Source organism: Macadamia integrifolia, unplaced genomic scaffold, assembly GCF_013358625.1.
Source record: "Macadamia integrifolia cultivar HAES 741 unplaced genomic scaffold, SCU_Mint_v3 scaffold_31A, whole genome shotgun sequence".
NCBI classification, from domain to species: domain Eukaryota; kingdom Viridiplantae; phylum Streptophyta; class Magnoliopsida; order Proteales; family Proteaceae; genus Macadamia; species Macadamia integrifolia.
Window position 1 is genome coordinate 22,955 of NW_024870664.1, and position 20,211 is coordinate 43,165.

General features: G+C 41.4%; 1 long non-coding RNA gene across 1 annotated transcript; it reads right to left on the reverse strand.

The window, feature by feature from the left end:
• Nucleotides 1-12,627: 12,627 nt before the first annotated feature.
• On the reverse strand, nt 12,628-19,367 carry LOC122071625. The gene is made up of 3 exons (XR_006138227.1): nt 19,347-19,367; nt 13,272-13,400; nt 12,628-13,110 (listed from the first exon to the last, which is right to left on the reverse strand). It is a non-coding gene; the product is annotated as an uncharacterized LOC122071625 (long non-coding RNA).
• Between the last annotated feature and the right edge of the window lie 844 nt (nt 19,368-20,211).

Sequence of the window (20,211 nt, forward strand, 5' to 3'; positions counted from 1 at the left end):
TGCATTCTCTCGGGCCTTCTCGACCTTTACTCTCATCCGAGCCAGCTACTCGGTAAGGGCAACAATCTCTCGGTCCTTGGCTATAGAGGAGGCTTGCAACCAGCCCACATGCTCTGTCAGTCTATCCGCTAGGTTATAAGCCTTCGAAGCATAAGACGTGGCTTACAAAAATATAAAAAATCAAAACACAAAAAGTGAGAAACAGACTCAAAAAACCTAGTCAGAAACTCACTCGGGCAAGAGTTGCTCAACCCTTGTGATCGAGCTCCTCCATCAACATCTCCTTGAGGATTGGGCGATCCCAGGAGAAGCAGCAGGCATAGGACCAATAGCCAACTAAAAAGTTCTCACCAAAAACCGTGCAATTGTCTCGAGAGACTATCCGCAATTGACTTTGATCGTACATGGCCACACAATCTCCACAAGCTTCTACAGCCTCCACTTCTCTTGGAGAAGGCCAATGCCTCAGGGAATGGTGGTTGGGAGACCTAGAGGGGACTAGCCTAGAGGGAACACCAGGAAATAAGGCCCATACCCCAGGGCCTTCATAAAGCAGGTCTTCCTCATGGTCTAAGCCGTTCGATAGGGAAAGACTACTGGTCCAAACAACTCCCTCTATCACCTAGCCCTCCACAGCCCAAGCTCCTCACCCTCCTGGTGCCAACGGACTTGTCGTCGAACCCATCTCTAACTCCCTCTGGGAAGGAAGCGACTTAGTCTCCACTGTCATCTGGGCACTGCGTTGTGCTTCTAACTCAGCAGTCAGCACCAATATCCTCCTCTTTCCAGGGCGAGGATGGTCGACTACCTTGATCTCCTCGTCCTGTTGAGGGCCCGACTTCGGTTCAAAGCAGCATGGGAGGCAAAGGCTACCTAGATATTGTCCCGACCGAGCGGCACTACAAATGAAGAGTGGAGGTCAGACTGACATAAATAAAGAAAGGAAAAGAAAGAGCTTGTCTAAATATAACAAGTCACCGGGGGATAGACCATGCCGAGAAAGAAAGTCTTCGTTCCTCAGCAGGTTTGTGTCTATCTAGCGGCCCGAGTCCTTTAGCATGTTGGAGGTCTCATCATCTACCTCTGACAAGGTTAGGTGACCATTTACATTGGCAATATCTAGTTCACCCCATATATTGCCGATCGATAAACCTTCGATCCCAAAGGCAAAAAAGAACTTGTTCTTCCATCACTTGATAGATGAAGGATTTCCCTCCACGAGCTTAGTCTTACCACGTTGACTTAGAGTGTACCAGCCTCGACGACTGCCTTGAGAGTTGAGGTGAAAAATAGACAAAAAGAGATTGAGTGATGTCACTCGGTCCATCTCGTGAACTAGGGCACAGAATGCTATTAGACTTCTCCACTTGTTCAATAAAAGTTGGGAAGGGCAAATACCGTAAAACTGAAATACTCTGGTCATTAGAGAATGGACTGGGAAGCAAAGCCCTACTATAAGGGCTTCCTAGAACAAGCAGACTTCACCCTCAGAGGGCACGCAAAGAACTTGTTAACGGCGGGCACTCGGAGGACGATGGAATTAGGAATATGGAACCTTGACCTAATATGGAGCAGGTCCTCTATTGACAAACGATAGACATAGTTTAAGGCTTGTACCCAATTCCTGTGGGGATGAAGACTAGTCTAATGCCTCTCTGGGCATCAGGTACAGTCAAAGTAGGGCCGGGCCCTAAGGGAAGAACGATAACCTAGCCAGAGCCACTTAAGGAGCAACCCTTTCTGGGGAAAAATCTGACACAAAAACGGAGGACGCGAATGTAGTCCTATTTGTGGCAGAGATTACGACGATCTTCACATCCAAGTTCCTGGGGAAAGATATAGTAAAATACAAAGGAAAGTTAGAGGGCTTACTGGCAAGAAAACAATGCTTAGCAAATACCGAAACTACAATGGGGACGGAAATATCTCAAAGAAGGAGACAGAAACCAGCGATGAACTAAACAAGGCTGCACAATAGAAGAACTCACAGGAGAAACGAAGGAAACGTGAGGAAGAACTCACAAGAGAAATGAAGGAAACAATATGAAGAAGATGAATAGGAAAAGGCCCAATATATGAGCGCCTACAAAGTAAGGTGAGAGAAAAGGTGATGTTGAGGTGCCCCGTGGGAAAGAGTGCCCCACGAACCAACCGATGGGTAGTTCCATCCCTCCGACATCATGACAAGAAAAGGTGATGTTGAGGTGGCACCCCCTGATTTTCCAACCGATAAGGGAGGTGCCTCGACAGTTGTAAACAACATTATCACATATGCATGCCCCCAGGAAGACCGTGGTTCATTAAAGAAAAAGGGAGGGAGGATTCCCATAAAAAAGGCTAAAGGTCATGAAATACTCCCACCAACTACCAATAGATTGGTAGGAGTAGGGGCCTTACTGTTATAGGAAATATTTGCAACCATTTGAAAACAGGTGGATAGACATTACAGGACCACCACGACTTAATAGGATGGCCTTCCAAGCCTCAAAACCCTACTACATCAACCCACTGAATGGGTAGGAAGCCCCAAGGAGTGAATCAATGCTTACAAGCCACAAGCCTTGGCAATTGGCTATTGGCTTGATGATATTTTCATTAGGTTCAAGCCAATTGGTCAGTAAGCCCAATGTTAAGAGTTCTCGAGGAAACCAATCAAGCTTAGCACATGAGCCACAAGATACAGATTAGTTCTAAGGAACTACCGAAAGGATCATAAATCCTTTCCTTATGGGGTATCTAGAAAGAATCCCTAGGATCTTGGCAAATACGTGAAACTCCCATACTCGCAACAATCTCTATATTCACTTTCCTATTACAACTCTAGCTATGCTAAGACTCCTACTAACCATAGGAAACTACTATAGCAAGACTCATCATCAATAACAGCCATCCTCAATTATAAAACTCAGGTAAATCCCTTTCTAAAGGATCGATATTTTTCCATTCTAACATAAACTAGTTGTTTGCATATAAGTCTTAGGCATCAAAATGTCCCCCGCTGGATCAGTCCAACGCTCACTCTCTTATGTGTGTTCCTCTTTACAAGACCCAAAAAAGACCTAGAACAGTTTCTAATGACAATGATTTCTAGGCAGATAGACTGATAGAGTAGGTGGGCTTATTGCAAGCCTCCTCTACAGCCAAGGACCAGGAGATGGCCGCCCTTATTGAGCAACTGGCTCAGATGAGAGTAGAAGCTGAGGAAGTCCAAGAGAATGTGATTGTCTTGGAGGCCAAGGTTGCCTCAGCTCTTGAAGCCCAAGAGGTTAACAAGGCCAACTAAGAAGGGGAGAGAAAGGCTCTCTAGGACTCGCTTATGATCCACGAGGCCGACCTGGGTTTTGTTTGGGCTTAGTTTGGCAAGGAGGGAGCTTCTTAGCGTAAATGATCTTCGAAGGAAAAGGCCGAACAAAAATTGGCCCAATTGGAAGAGGTGCACCGATTGTCTCTTAAAGCGTTATCCGATGCCTAAGCATGCACGGTTGAAAAGTACAAGGCTTTGAAGGATTTTGAAGGGTACGTCGCGTCGTGTCTTACCACGTCGACACCTACATTTATGGGGCTTGTGACTGTTGGGCTTTTTTTCTTGCCACACAACCATTATTTGACTTCAAAGCATTGATCTTGTTCGTTGTCGGATAAAGGAGTTGATCAGAGTAGAAGAGAATGCTCAAAAAGCATCCTAGTCAATAACAGAGGCGGGCCGAGAAACCACCGAAAGGGTGGACTTGAAAGTGGAATTGTCGAGTGGAGGCAACAGTTTTGAATCAAGCGGAAACTGACCTGGCATCTCTCCCTTTATCACTTTTTTTTTTAAATATAGCCTCTTTTGGCCACATCTTGTAATATAGCCTTCTTTTTTAATGAAATTTGTTTAACTTCAGTGCGTTATGCTCGATTTATTGATCAATAGAGATCAAGCTTTTTTGTTGCAAACTAAGGGTGTCTAACCCCTAGTTGGGCGTGAGTTTTTTCCAAACAACATAGTTCGGGCTTGTGTGCCAATTCAAAATTGATCTTTCTTTTTTTTTTTTTATTGTGTCGATCCGCCCCTTGTTCAGGCTTTGCTGATTAACGATTGGATCTTGTTTCACCAACTCAGAGTTTGGTCCTTAGAGTGTTGATGGGACAACCTATAGGAGTCAGCCCTAGTCTTCACGAAAAGCATGGAACACACCAGTGTTTGCTTCAAAATATATAATAAAAAAAAGGGACTAACAATTGGATGTAAAAGAAAGATTAACAACTAGCACTATTGAATAGTTTGACGATTCACTCAATTTACCCATGATGGCTTACTGATAGTAATTCTTCATGTCCAAGTTCCAAGCCCTTGGGGCTGCTTCACCCTCCAAGGTCTACAAGTGGTACGTTCCTAGATGTATGAATTTAGAGACCACATATGGTCCTTCCCAGTTTGCACTCAACTTTCCAGTGTTACGTGGGTCAGAGATTTCTCTCCTCCGGAGGACTAGATTACTGAGTTGGAACACTCGCTATTTGATCTTTGAGTTGTAAAGCCACTCGATTCTCCTCTTGTACACTTTATTTTTCATACCAGTTGCTTTGCGGACTTCGTCTAGGAATTCCAAGTTGGCACATAATCCTTGCTCATTGTGTCCTCATCGAAGGTAAGGGATCTGTGAGACCCTACCAAGACCTTGATTGGGGCGAGGGCTTCTGTTCTGTATGCCAACTTAAATAGCATTTTTCATGTCGGGGTTTGCACTATGGTTTGATATGCCCACAACACGCTAAGCTCGATTGCCCATTTTTTTGTTTTAGTTTGAGCCTCTTCTTTAGTCCATCCAGTATGGTTTAATTGGATACCTCGGCTTGGCCATTCGACTTGGGGTGTCCAACAAACGTGTTGCAAAACTCTATGTGAGAATCCTTGTAAAAGTCCTTAAATTCTAGATTATCGAACTGCCTCCCATTGTCGGTCAAGAGGATCTTTGGGATACCAAACCGGTAGATTATGTCATCCTAGATAAATTTTTTCATGTTTTCTTCTATGACACGTGTAAGCGGGTGGGTTTTGATCCACTTCATGAAGTAGTAGATGGTCACTATGAGGAACTTCACCTTCCCCGATCTGGGTACAAATTACCCTTGGATATCCATTCCTCACATTACAAATGATATCGGGTTGATGATAGAGGATAAATAGACGACCAATCGATGTGTTATCGGGGCATAGATTTGGCAAGATCAGCACTTTTAAACTTACGTCATCACGCCTTTTGCATATTAGGCTAGTAGAATCCTTACCTTAGGACCTTGTAGGCTAAGACTCGCCCACTGAGGTGGCTCTCATAGATTCCTTCATGTACCTATGCTAGTGCACGGTTTGCTTTTGCGGGTTGAGGCACCTTAGGACTCTGTCAGAGATTGTCCTTTTGTACAGCTCTGCTTCTTCCCTAGGCTATACTTAGCCGCTCGATTTTTAACTTTTTGCTTTTCGACGCAATCTTCTAGTCAAGAATCGTCCTTCAAGTACCTCATGATCGGATTCATCCAACTTGGCTCCTGGAGTATACAATACAGTTCTTCTACTTCGTGGGTTGGTTTCTTCAATATTTCGATGTAAATCATTCATCCTATATTTTCATACTCTATTGTTGCTAGTTGTAGTAGGACATCTGTGGATGCATTCTTTGCCCTAGGCACTTGCTAGATTTCAAACTTAGCGAACCAAGTGGTTAAGCCCTTCACCACTTTTAGGTAGTTGGCCATCCTTGCCTCCTTTTCCACGTAATCTCCTTTCACCTGGTTTACCTCGAGCTGAGAGTCATTGTGTACCAGGAGCTCCTCTACATACGCAGTCGAGCCAAGCTAAGTCTGATTGTCAGAGCTTCATACTCTGCATATTGTTGGTGGCCGCAAAGGTGAATCGTAGGGCATACTGGATTTTGAACCCTTTAGGGCTGGTCATGTTAAGGCCCGCTCCACTTCCTATTTCACTATTAGAGCCGTCCACATACAATGTCTAGACTCGCGTTGTTCGCTCATTTTGGCTCTCCCTTCCATCATCGCCTAAGGTACACTCCACTATAAAGACTGCCAAGGCTTGACTCTTTATAGTCGTGCGAGGTTGATAGTCAATATCATGTTCATTTAGTTCGATCGACCAGCTGACGAGTCGTCCTGACAAGTTAGGCTTATGTAATATCTTCTCCCGAGGTTGGTCGGTGAACACGACCTGGTTGGCCTAAAGTAAGGTCTCAATTTTTATGACGATGACGAAGGAGAAGGCCATTTTCTCCAACCCAAGGTATCTCATCTCTGCATCCATAAGTATATGGCTGACATAGTAGATGGGTCGTTGTTACCCACCCTGCTACTTTACGAGGGTCGCACTAACGGCCACCGCTAAGACCACTAGGTAGATGCGCAGTCGATCGCCAGACTCTGGCCACACCAGAAGTGGTGGTGATATGAGGTATGTCTTCAAGGCCTCAAAGGCATCCTATCACTCTGACATCCAAAGGAAATCCTTCAGGGACTGCAAGTTCTTCAACGTTTTGAAGAAAGGTAAACACTTATCGCCCAATTGAGAGTTGAATCGACTGAGGGCTTCTACTTGATCGGCCAGTTTCTGGACCTCATGGACCGTTTTTGGTGAGATCATGTCTTATCTAGCCTGGATTTTACTTGGATTCGCCCCTATCCCTCTCTTTGAAACTATGTACCCCAGACTTTCTTGAGGTAACCCCAAACGTACACTTTGTGGGGTTTAACTTCATATGATTTCATCATAGTACTTCAAATGCTTCCTTTAGGTCATTTACATGTTGGTTGGCCTCTGTGTTTTTAACAAGCATATCATCCAAGTGCACCTCCATGTTTCTTCCTATTCGTTCTAAGAACATAGTATTCACCATTTTGTGGTAGGTAGCCTCGGTATTGTTTAGGCTGAATGTCATTACTCAATAATAGTAACTTCCTCGTTTGGTCAGGAACTCCATCTTTTCCTCGTCGGCTCCCTTCATCTTGATCTAATTGTATCCCGAAAAGGCACCATAAATGTCAGCATCTCGTGGCGCATCGTCATCTCATCGATGAGCTGATCGATGCAAGGGAGTGGATAGCAGTCCTTAGGACAAGCTTTATTGAGGTCAGTGTAATCGATGCAGATCCTCCACTTGCCATTCTAATTTGGGACCATCAAAACATTAGCGACCCATGTGGGGAATTGCATCTCTCTGACGAGGCGTGAAGCTTTCAATTTCTCCACTTCTTCATTAATAATCTTTTGTCACTCAGGAGCGAAGTTTCTTCGCCTTTGTTGTACTAGTTTTCATGTTTGGTCAACATGAAGTATGTCCTTGGCGACGCCCCGGGGGATGCCGAGCATGTCCTATGCCGACCAAGCAAAGATGTCCAAGTTTTCCCTGAGGAAACAAAGTATCTCTTGAAACTTGGCCGGGTCCAACCGGGATCCAATTTGCACGATTCGGTCTGCGTCTTCCTAGAATAGCAATAGTTGTACCAGATCTTCCACAGCTAGCCCTATTGTAAATGAGATTCATCTTAGACGCCTTCTACCTTAATTTTGCATATCAATGGTGAGGCAACATCCAAAAGTAGTGCTTTCGGTTCCCCCTACCTGGCAGGGAAAAGATGCAAGGGACATCCATTGTTCAGAACCATGGTCTATGGTGGCTTATATACAACGTTCCCATGGACAACACCAATGTGTTGCCATTTAAAATCTTTTTAAGCCTTTTATGGGTTCTGCAAAGTGGAACAAACACAAGCTAGTGAGCGTCAGGTTGATCCGGCTGGGAACATTCTGATGCTTAAGTCAAACTTCTATGCAAACAGATAATTCCAGTTAGAATGGAAAAGATCGATCCTTTAGAAAAGGTTTACCTAGGTTTTTATAGTTGAGGATGGTAGCTATTGGTGAGGAGTCTTGATGTAGTAGTTTCCCCTTTTTAGTAAGAGTCTTGGCACAGCTAGAGTTGTAACAGGAAAATGAATATAGAGATTGTCGCATGTATGGGGGTTTCACATATTTGCCAAGGTCTTGGGGATTTGATCTAGATACCCCATAAGGAAAGGATTTGTGATCCTTTTGGTACTCCCTTATAACTGATATGTATCTTGTGGCTCACATGCCAAGCTTGATTGGTTTCCTCGAGCTCTTAATATTAGGCTTGCTGACCAATCGGCCTGAATCGAGTGATCCGATCATCAGGCTAGTAGCTACTCGCCAAGGGTTGTGGCTCGTAAGCATTGATTCACCCCTGGGGGCTTCCTACCCATTCGGTGGATTGATGTAGCGGGAATCTGAGGCTCAGAAGGTCATCCATCCTATCAAGTCATGGTGTTTGTGTATTGTCTATCTAGCTGTTTCTGGATGACTGCATATATTTCCCATAACAAATAGATAAAACAAAATGAGGGGAGAGAGCATTGATTGCAGCTAGGGGTCAAAATTGGGATCTAACCAAACCAAAATCGATATGGTCTACCGAATCATGTTTTGGTCTGAGGTAGTGCAGCTTCGAATCAAACCGAACCAAACCAAACCAAAAACGAAAACCCGAAATAACTTGACGCCAGACCGAATCAAATTAAACCGATATCAACCTATCTTAATTGCTTCATATTATTTCCCAACTGAGATTTTTTTTTTTCACTAAAAACAAACTCCAAGTTTTAAAACTGTTAGTAAACTATACTCAGTCATAATTTTTCTCAAACTACACACAAGGTATTTCCATGGTACATGCCCATATGACTTCTAGAATTTCAAATTTTATTTCTTTGGTTTGTAATAACATCTTAAAGATAACATCCATGTCATCCTGGACTATAACAGCTTGTTGATGCCAATCCCTAGTTTCCTCCCATGTTATCCCTGTTTCTAATGCTTTCCCCCATCTTGAAGAATAACAAAGTAAACTTTGTGACAAAGCAATCATGGAGGTGCGATCCATTTCCATCATTCCAACACAAGGAAGCTCTCCATTGTTGTGGTTACTCCATCTAGTGCTAATGACGAGAATAATAGCGTAAGTGCACATAATTGAGATCTGGGCTCTGGTTTATGCAAGTGGTCCTCAACAAGAAACCGAAACAAAATCAATAGCAGAGCGATAAAAAAAAAAAAAAAAAAACAAAACCAAACCAATACCGAACCGAAGCCGGTGTCCCTTATTGGATCATGTTTAGGGCTCACTCATTCTCACACTAAAACCAGTCCAAACTGGCCAATTGACACCCCTAACTATAGTTCATACGGTAATAGAATTGGAGAATGATAAGATTTGGAGGTGAGAGACAGATTAAGAGAGAAACTGTGGGAATGATTGTAGGGGAGGTTTTTTTTTTTTTTCCTTGTTAACCAATGTGTCCAGGCTAGCTTACGTGCACCTCAACTAATCCTCAGGGAGACTAGCGCAACAACCCACCACCACGATCTCCACTTAAATCGCAGATGCACAAATGGAAAATTGCACCTGAGACCATGCGCCTATCCATATAATCCCCAATTTACCCCTAACCATCTAGATAACCCATGGATGGGTGTAGGGAAGTGATTATAGGGGATTGCTAGAACAAGCAATTGCGATTGTATTATTGTGTCTCTAAACTGTAAAGAATGGAGACATATATGCATGAGTACATGGAACCCTAGCCGACTGTACAATGTTGGATATTTCAAATATAAGGAGATACATGTGATGAAATTCTACATGCAATATAGAGTTATTCTACAAGTGGAATGTTACCAAAAAAATATTTTAAAACTGGAAACCTAATATATCACCCCATCAGGTTGGAGGGTCTAAGCAATGAACCTTCAATTTGTCTCACATACATTGAAATCTCGCGGTGGACAACAGTTGTGAGAACATCGACTATTTAGTCAATAGTAGAAATGAAATGAACAGATAGTTGGCACTTGGGAATTCGTTCACGAATAAAGTGAAAATCGATCTCAACGTGCTTGGTTCAATCATAAAACATTGGATTAACAGACATGTAGGTGGAGCCAATATTATCACACCAAAGAATGTGAGGGTCACGAAAGGAAGTCCCTGCTCATGAATAATGATTCTAACCAGCCAGCTAAAGCATCAGCCAGTGCCCTATATTCGGATTCAATGGAAAAGCGCACAATTGTCTTCTATTTGTAAGATGTCTAGGAAATGAGGTTGGGGCCAAAAATAAAAATTGCGTAGCCACCAGTAGAGCGCTGATCAAGGCTTCTGCATACTCAATCAACGTCTGAAAGGCATGAAGGCTAGCATTTGGAGTACTCAATGAGTAGTCCATGACCATGCTTGTGTTTGAGATATTGGAGGATGCACTTCAAAAGTAACTAATCATCCTCTGTGCAGACATGCATGTATCAGAAAGCCCGATTGATAGCAAATGATAAGTCTGAGTGGGTAAGAGTAACACATTGAAGATCCCCAAGGATGGATCTGTCTCGAGTCGGGCCTAAGAGGGAACACCCCCTGTACCCGATGCCTTTTGAGTACTTGCCATTGGAGTGAGGACAAGTTTACAATCAGCCATCCATGGACGTTGGAGAATATCAGAATCCCCTCCGGGGGAGGCAATGCTTAAAGGCCCAAGAAAAAGTGCGATGGTGCTGGGGAAAAGGGGACCAGTAGGCCAACGATAATAGCATAGGGCACAATTGGTGTGTACCTTGTACCATGAAGCGACCCCCACGATCACATCCATCGCGGCCTCACCCCTATGGCCAAATGTAGGGGAACAAGCAGCAGGAGAGGGGTCACAAGTAGCTAGCAGTGGGGATAATCCATTGATGAGGATTTGTCTGAGAGATAATTTGTTGCATAAATTCATAACTCAGAGAGTATACCATTAAGTTCAGAATATGGCAACAATTTAGAGCGCCAAGCTAGGTTAGGACGATGTCCTTCAGATCTAGACAAGGGCATGAAGAATATGAAGATTGAAATCAGAAGGCATCGGCATACCAGCGGCAACAAGTTCGTCAGCAATTGTCTTCACACATTGCATAAACTGGGAGATGTTTCAAGTTTGACCAAGTTCCTGAAGACTCAAATGAAGGGACAATAAACACCAGTGATGGAGTCTCATATCTCTTTGCTTGTTTCCTTATCAACGATGAGAGGAAGGGCTTTCTTTGAAGAGAGAGAAGCAATCTGGAGACTCATAATGGTTGCATCCTATTCTTGCCATTGGAGAGCAGCAACAACATTACTATGACATGGAATCAATCCAGTGATATAGTCATAGTCATAGATATTTTGTCCCCTGAGAAAGGGATTCAACAGAGCTTTCCAAAAGAGAATTATTTTAGAAGACAGTTTCAAGGAGATAAAGTGGTGGGATGTGTGGTGGAGGGATGTGTGGCCATGGCGGTATTAGAAGATTCGATTGAAGGTGTGTCAACCTACATAATGGCAAAGAGACAAATGAGGGAAAGGGAGGAGGAGGGTGAGGTATTGATTGAGAAGAGAGATAGAGAAAGAGACTAGGGTTTAGAGGAGAGGGTGGAGAGGAGGAGTGCATGAGCCGAAGGGTCTGATACCATGCTAGAACGAGCAATTGTGATTCTATTTTTGTGTCTCTACAATCGTAGAGAATGGAGATATATACGCGTGAGTACATGGAACCATAATCGATTGTACAATTTTGGAGAGATCGAAATACAAGGAGATACATACATACAACAACACAACATGCAAAACCTCATCCCAACTTAATGAGATTGGCTACATGAAGATTCCAAGTAAGGATCATACCTTGAAATATGACATATCAATTAAGTCCGTACCTTGAAATGGATTCTTTTGCCTAAAGGGAGTCCACAATTATACCTTCAAAAATTGACCAATCAACATGACCTGTTCTCTCAGGATGCAAAATGGTGACTCCGCCTCCTATTTGCTCCCACAATGAATATGCTTGACCATCACCTACTGCATACATCTTAAGCACATATCCAAGCTTTTGGAGATTATTTATCACAGAGAAAAGCATCACTGACGAAGGATTCTTCTCCATATTTCCCAAAACTCCCAAGATACATGTTATATGAAATTCTACATTGTAATATAGTCATTCTAAAACTGGAAGCCTAATATTGAGTAGCCAAGAAGGGCTCTTCACAATATTCATCAATAGGGAGATACTCATCAATAGGGAGAGAGATGCGAACAAATAACTTCGGTGATAGTATTGAGGCAACAGTGGGAAAAATCAATGATCCCCCTCAGGACGATGTCAATTGCAGGTTGGGTAGATATCAATTAGCATTGATATAAACCCGAAACACTCTATTATTCAATTTAAAATTGTAAGATTTTCCCCCAAATTCCTCTCAAACATAAGTCCAGATCAAGTTAGAAGAGCTGTTGGCAGGTAAAACTTCCCACCTTTTTCAGCCATTACTTTCAATTGGACATGTTATCCTCTTCTCTCTCCTCTCCATCTCCATCTCCATCTCACTGACTATCAATGGGAGACCGGCACCGCCGTCCCCTTTTCTCACTCCCCATCACCGGAACAACTACAAGATACAACTCCAACTTCATGTTGAATCCCATGTATTCATCAAGGATAATGTTGAGAAGGTATCTCTCGAACCCCGAACATGGCATGGACAATAAATAATAAAATATTGGATCTTTTGCATGTTGAATAAAAAAAAATTACAACAATGCACAACTACTTAAATATCCACGTCCTATGTATAAATCTACAATTTTAGGTCACATTCTGCCAAGTACTAAGTCCTACTCCAGTGAAACAGTAGGGCCTAAGCTTAGTTGCATATAAACTGAAACCAAGCAAGGACCCCTGCAACACTGTACATCAGAAAAACATTTGAGTACAGTGATAGAACTGGGGATAAGACAGAGACCCACACACATTACTTTACACTTTTTGCAGTATAACAAGCCTGTGAAGTTACAAGCACAACAGACTAAGTAATAACTGCATTCAGTTCAACCATCAGTCCCCTTCAGCCTCCACTGGCAGCAAGCACCTGATTAAGAAGACAATCTACTTCTGATGTATAAAAAATGTGAGGTAAATGCCAGCACCTTGAAGGCTTTAAGCCCCTGTAACACAATCATCTTGCAAGTCTTCCTGATAAAATAGAATGCAGAACTAATAACAGTAAATAAATCAACATGACTGCGCGCAATAATACTATATCCAAACACAGATATTTCAACATCAACCCACCCCTCCCCCGGAATAAAATAATAATAAATAAAAGACAGGAGCCAAAAATAATTTCTCCTTACATTATTCAGCAAGACTTGTGCCCAAGAGTTGAAGGGGGTGAGACAGGCTCTCAAGTGTGGAGATAATTAGCCGCCATCATTAACTCAAGGGTCAATTCAGGTTCGATATGGAACTCAGTCTCCTTTCCACTGTCAATAAGTGATGTTACAATGTAAGATTTCATAAGACTTCAAGTTTATATGTTTATGAACGTTGGTACTCATATGTAGGATCAAGTATTGGTGACTAATGTGTACTGCTCCAGCCAGTTCAGTTTCATATCAACCAGAGGTTTTTTCTTTGGTGGGTGGTGCTGGTTGGGGGCAACAATTGTTAACCATCCAGTCATCTAAAGTCGTAACAGTTCAAAATCCAGACATAGGAAAGCAAACAGACAATGTACAGAAGATTGAGACTCAGAGTGCCAATTGCCGAACACAAAAACAAACATGGTTATTCACCAAAAAAACAAACAAACATGGTAAGTACTTATTATTAAGTTAATTAAATGGGCATTCACAAAAGTGAAAACCATGACAGTTTATTTTATTTTATTTTTTTGGAAACAACATAACAGCTAATAAAGTGTATAGGTACGTATTTTTCAATTAACAATGAGAATAAAAATGATTAGGCTGCGTTTGTTTATCAAGAAATGGATAGAAAAGAAAAGAGTATCTGGAGAAGAAAAGAAATGAGAAGGAAAAAAACCTTTTTTTCTGGTTGTTTGATTAGGACAGAAAATAAAAGAAAAAATAAATAAATAGATAAACAGGAAAAAAATGTCAGCTATCCAAGAGAGAGAGAGACAGGCTTGTTGGGGAGGTTGGTGTTTTGTCTACGGTGGCAGTGGTGGATATGGAGGAGGCGGCCCAGAAGGCTGAGATCCAGCAGCAGGCCTTGGTGGTGGCGGACCTGGAGGTAAAGGTGGAGGAACAGGGTTCTCATCATTCTTGTTGGACCCAGCAACCCAATAAGATTCCTTGAAGAAGGAAACCCTTCTAACTCCTAGAGCGACAATGGAAATGTCGCCAAATTATCACAAGTTAAGGTCTTGGTGAAGGCTCTGCAGAGAACCCTGATGAAAGAAGCCTTCTTGGATTGGTGTCTCAGTGCGTACCCTATGAGAGAAACTCCTCTCGAACTGATCAGGACCCTTCTCTCTCTCTCCCCCAACACTGCATATCCCCCCCCCCGCACTCTCTTCACTTTTGACTATGGCATGCCTCCAAGACCAGGCCTCAGCACACATACAGCATCAAGCCTCATGGCAAAGAACCAACCGCAGCCCCCGGCAGTAGTGACGAGTATGGCTGTGGTGGAAGGCCAAAGCCACAGCCAAACTATGGGTTACAGCACCTGGCAATGTGAGCAAGAGAGAGAGAGAGAAGGAAGCAAACTACTAGATTGTCAAGTGGGGGGGAAGACCAGTTTTCTCGCCGTCGCGGTGAGATTTGTTTTGTGGTGGTGACAGAAAATCACAATCAGTCGGAGGCAATTTCAAAATCAGAGTCTTCTATCAATGCCAGGGCCTCCAAACGGCAAGAAAATTTAGGAGCCTAGAAGAAAAGACAGATATGCTGCAAGGACAGGAAACAAAACCAAGCAGGGAAAAGCATTAATACAAAAACAAACTTAAAATCAAAAGATCAGAACAACCATACTACGAACTGGACTGAGAAACACCTACAGATTTGAATAGTCATAGACTAGGACATTGCCTGACCTCGAGGTCGATATCTCAATCTTGAGGCCAAATTCGACCATACTGGAAACCGTGATATGGGTCAAAATGGTCAAAACATGGTATTTTCTAGGAAAAACTCGACGTGTCATGGGCTGGTCAAAACTGGTTGGAGCTGGGAAAATTTGGTCGAAACTTGGTATGATTCAATATCGACATAAGATTTCGTCTCAGTACTGTCGAAACCAAGATATCTCGGTAGTTTCGACCGAGATGATGAACCAAGCCTGACCTAGAATAAAGGTCCAAGCCTCCCTAATAATATATGCACAACAGATCGAGGACAAGTTTCAGCTATAATAATTTTGGAGGTTAGGGTTTCCAAAATGAAGATTAAGGTTCTTGATTTTGAGAATAAGGTTTAGGGTTTTGGGAAATTTAAGAATATTGATGAAGATATAAGAGAAGAGAGTCAAGATATTTTGAAAATATCAAATAGATGGTTTGGTTTAAGCCTACTCAATTAGTGGTATAGGATATAGAAACGGAAACACAAACAAACACACACACAGAATGCAGATTATTAAGTTGACTAGTTGGGCATTCTTGTGGTGAAAAGAAAACAGTTAATTTGCAAGTATTTTTGTTTTGAAATATACCCAAAAGGAAGATATTTATTACAAGAAAAGGGAGAGATGATGCAAGGAAAGGCAACCAAACCAACAATGGGAAGGCAGAAAAATGATAATATACTTAAAATAAATAAAGTCATGCAAGCTGGGTCAGAACTTTCAATATTGATAGTCATAACTTGTCAAAAAAAATATTGATAGTCATAGACTTGAATAATTGCTTGATCTTGAGGATAAAGGTCTCTTCTCTGTTAGATTATATACACAACCTCTATAAAACTTGGGGTTTGGGTTGATGAAATTGGAGAATATAGAAGATTGGGGTTTTTGAAATAATGAATAGACATGCATAGACTTGGTCTTGTCCCCACTATGACCTTGGATATAACCCTTTGGAGAGCAAGGATCCATGTAGCCAACCCCATTTAGCTGAGACTTTCCTAACTTCTGTGCTATGCCTCTTCCCTCTAACTCTCATATTTCTTTTCTCATCTCTCATCTTCCCATCTCTCCCTCCTCCACTCCTGTTTGGACTTTTTCAATTTTGTTTTGTATGGATCCATGTAGCCGACCCATTAAGTTGGGATATGGCTAAGTTTGTTGTTGTTTTTCTTGTATGGATGGTTTAGGACTACTCAATCAGTGGTATAGGCTAAAGAAATCAAATTATGCAGGTTGGTCAATGTGCATTAGCAATCAATAGATATATCAATAAAAGCTCTACTGTTTTAGGGGATTGCATAATTTGGGAAGTGCTTTCTATGTAACTGTTAGATATCTAAGCATGCCCTGAAAGCATCACACCTTTGAGAATTAAAATATTTAAATTGAAGACAAAATGACCATGTATGCAAGAATTGTCATTATCTGAATAATTCACTACAAGAAACCTTTCTATAGGCTTCACATGATTGGACCGAGACCTAATTCAAATTACAAAATAGATAAATCCAATAGCCTGCCCATATTGTTGCCACAACTGTCCCAAATCATAATCAACTTGAGAGTTCTCGTGTTCGTTAATAAGTAACTATAAAACCTGTCTAATGATGGAAAAGTTAAGCACAACAGAGAAGTTTTGAAGCATGGATATAAGATGCAAGTGGAAACAATATACCCAATCAACTCAAACTACGAAAGTGGAAAAAGAAAAAGTAAAAAATAGACAACTTAAAAGAACAATCATATATGAACTGAAAATATAAAGCTACTCAAGAAGAGCAAACTAAACCACCCCCTTCCTACCTGTAAGAAAAACGAGGACTATACTTGAACTCAATGCCAAATAAAATTACAACTAATAATTCCTCAGCCTATGATACACAGAATCACGAACTATGTACTAGCTGAACCTCTATGAAGTAGTTATTTCCATCACTTTTATTTAGGAGAACTTCTCTTGGGGTAAAAACTTCCACTCAGCATGACTATAGTGGTGTTCTAAATCTTATTCAGTTAAATTTAGAATGAGAATCCATTTGGACTGCCACTTGCCCAACTGATGCATCTTGGGCTTAGAGGAAAATTCTTAAGTATGGAGACATTGTTAGAGACACTATTCGGTCAAGCATCGTTGATGGATTTCATACTTATTTGTGATTTGATAATTGGCACCCACACAGTTTTCTCATTTCCAGATATAGAAATCGAATCATATATGATGTGGGATAGGATAGGATGGCCCGGTTTTCTCTAAAATTCGAGATTGAATTTGGTGTCCAGGGCCTAGTACTTCCAATAATCTAATTGAAGTCTCGTCTAATTTCTGTTCTACATTATTAAGGCCAAGAGAGAATGGAGATCTAATTCTATGAAAGGCAAATTCTTCAAAGAAATTCACCTCTGCCTCGGCCTGGAATTTGATTAGATCTAACTCCCAAAAAGTCCTTTGGCATGGGATTGAATGGTTCAGTTCACATATTCCCTAGACATAGTTTTACTGCTTGGCATGCTTTGACTCAATCTCTTCTTACCCAAGAGTTTCTTCTCAGGAGAAATCTTTCCATATCTAATTGTTACCTCTATTGGAACTCTCAATAAAATATGGACCACCTACTCTTTTTTTGTCCTTTTACTAGATCTGTTTAGAAAAGGGTCCAAACACAAGGAATATGCCAGATGATTGGAGTAGAAACATTATTGTCCCCTTCTTCAAAAATAAAGGGGATATTCAGAGCTACAATAACTATAGAAGCATAAAATTAATGGGTCATACTATGAAACTGTGGGAGAAGGTCATTGAAGCCCGCCTAATAAGAAACTCATATCACCGAGAACCAATTTAGTTTTATGCCAGGTAGATGCACGACAGAGACTATTTACCTTCTAAGGAGGCTCATGGAAAGTTATAGAGCTTGCAAGAAGGATCTCCACATAGTCTTATTAACCTTGAAAAAGCATATGATAGTCCCTAGAGATTTAAACCGACATGTCCTAACTAAGGGTGGGGGTGTCAAGCACATATGTGGATATAATTAAGGACATGTATGTCAGTGTGGTGACTAGTGTGAAATTTGTGAGAGGCCAAGACAAGGAATTCCCAATTACGATTGAGTTACATCAGGAATCGGCCTTAAGCCCTTGTTTGCTCTTATCATGGATGAGTTAACCAAGAACATTCTAACAACTCTTCGCCGATGACATCGTTCCAGTGGATGAGACTAAAACAAGGATTAACACTAAGCTGGAGCTATGGAGATCAACCTTAGAAACAAGAGGTTTTAAAACTAGTAGATCGAAAACTGAATATATGATGTGTAACTTCCATCACTCTATGATGGATTATGAAATGGTGAAGATTGAAGAGAGGGAGATTCTGCAAAAAGACTATTTTAGATATCTTGGGTCGTAAAGAATTAAAGTGGCATGGATAAAGTGGAGAGGTGCATACAGAGTGTTGTGTGACCGACGTATCCTTTTAAATCTTAAGGAAAAATTCTATAGGATTGTTGTCTGTCTGGCCATGATGTATGGAGCAGAATGTTGGGCAATTAAGAAGCGTCATATAGAGAAGATGTGTGTGATAGAGATGAGGATGTTAGATGGATATGCGGCAAAACTAGGAAGGATAAAGTAAGGAATGCGCGTATTAGAGTAGATTTGGGAGTTGCCCCAATCAATTACAAGCTCTGAAAAAGCCATTTGAGGTGGTATGGTCATGTTCAACAGAGGCCTAGTGATGCCCTAGTAAGGAAGAGTGATAGGATTCAGATTGAACGGGCTATAAGAGCTAGGGGCAGGCCTAAAATGACCATATGAGAAGTTGTGAGGAATGACATGCGCGGTTTAGGCCTCGTACCAAGTATGATCTCGGATAGAGCCTTTTGGAGAGCACGGATCCATGTGGCCGACCCTATTAGCTGAGATTCCCATCTTTCTGGGTTGTGTTCTCTTTCCTCTTACTTTTCTACTCTCATCTTTTACCTCTCACTTTTTATATTGCTTTTTTCTTCATTCATCTGTCATGTCCCATTATTAATATGTTTAGATCCATGTAGCCGACCTCATCAAGTTGGGATAAGGCTTAGTTTGTTGTTGTTGTTTAGAAAAGGGTCTGCAACAAGTGTTGACCTCATAAAAGAACCATCCTTCCCTTTCAAAGAGAATGGAGGTGGATTTTAAAAATTTTTGTGGTAAGTCAATATGTGATATTATTGGTAAGCATGCCTTGTGTGTTGTCATTCACCATATTTGGTGGGAAAGAATAAAAGAAGACTGACATCCTCGTTACATACTATAGAACAGATTTGGGAAGCTTGAGATCAGAAATAGAATTTTACCCATTCATTCTGTGAGCCTAGACACTTTGAGAAATATTCTTTTACTGGGGCTTCCGCATGTTGTTTGGAGGAAATTAAAGGGGGGGTCTCGTCTTTCTCGGTATGCTGCTGAAGCAACTGCAAAACATGTCGGGAAATCCACCAGAAATCTGGGGATGAAGTCAGTTGTAACCAACAGTTAGAACCTTCCTCTTATTTGTTCCCCATCCTTGGCTTGGATGTATTATCTTTATTGATGTTTCTGCCCCTCCCCGGATTTTGATGTATCATCCTGTGTTTAATTGTTTCTTCCTTCTCCTTATTTTTGATGTATCATCATTTAATTAGTTGTTTGTTATTTTCATAGGTCCCGTTGTTGTCTTGCCCATGGGCTATGTCCTTGAACTCTGCTTTTCTCTTGATTAATTTTCCATTCACCAAAAAAATTTTAGAATTAGACCAAGATCTTGCAAATAGAACCATAGAAGTTATTTTAAGAAACTTACGACAAAAATTTTGAGGAACTTTTATTTAAAAGAGTCCATTTTCCGTTTTTCAGTAGGTACTTTTCTTCATTAAGGACTGATCAGACAGAATTGTCCAATTACGGACTTTTCAGTCTTGTTAAAAGTAAAATTAAGAGACTCTGTATAAGGGGTGTGAGGATGTCCAGTGGTGAACATCTTATTTTCTTACTGAAACTTTGATCCTTCAATGTTTCTTACTGAAACTTTGATCCTTCAATGGAAGAATTTTGTTTGATTGGAGTTGTTCATCTCAGCAGGTGCTATTTTTATGCTAATTCTTTTGAACAGTTAAGAGTCTGTTGGGCCTACTACTAGCAAGACTTGAATTCATCTTGAAAAAAGGTATAAGGTAGAAGATG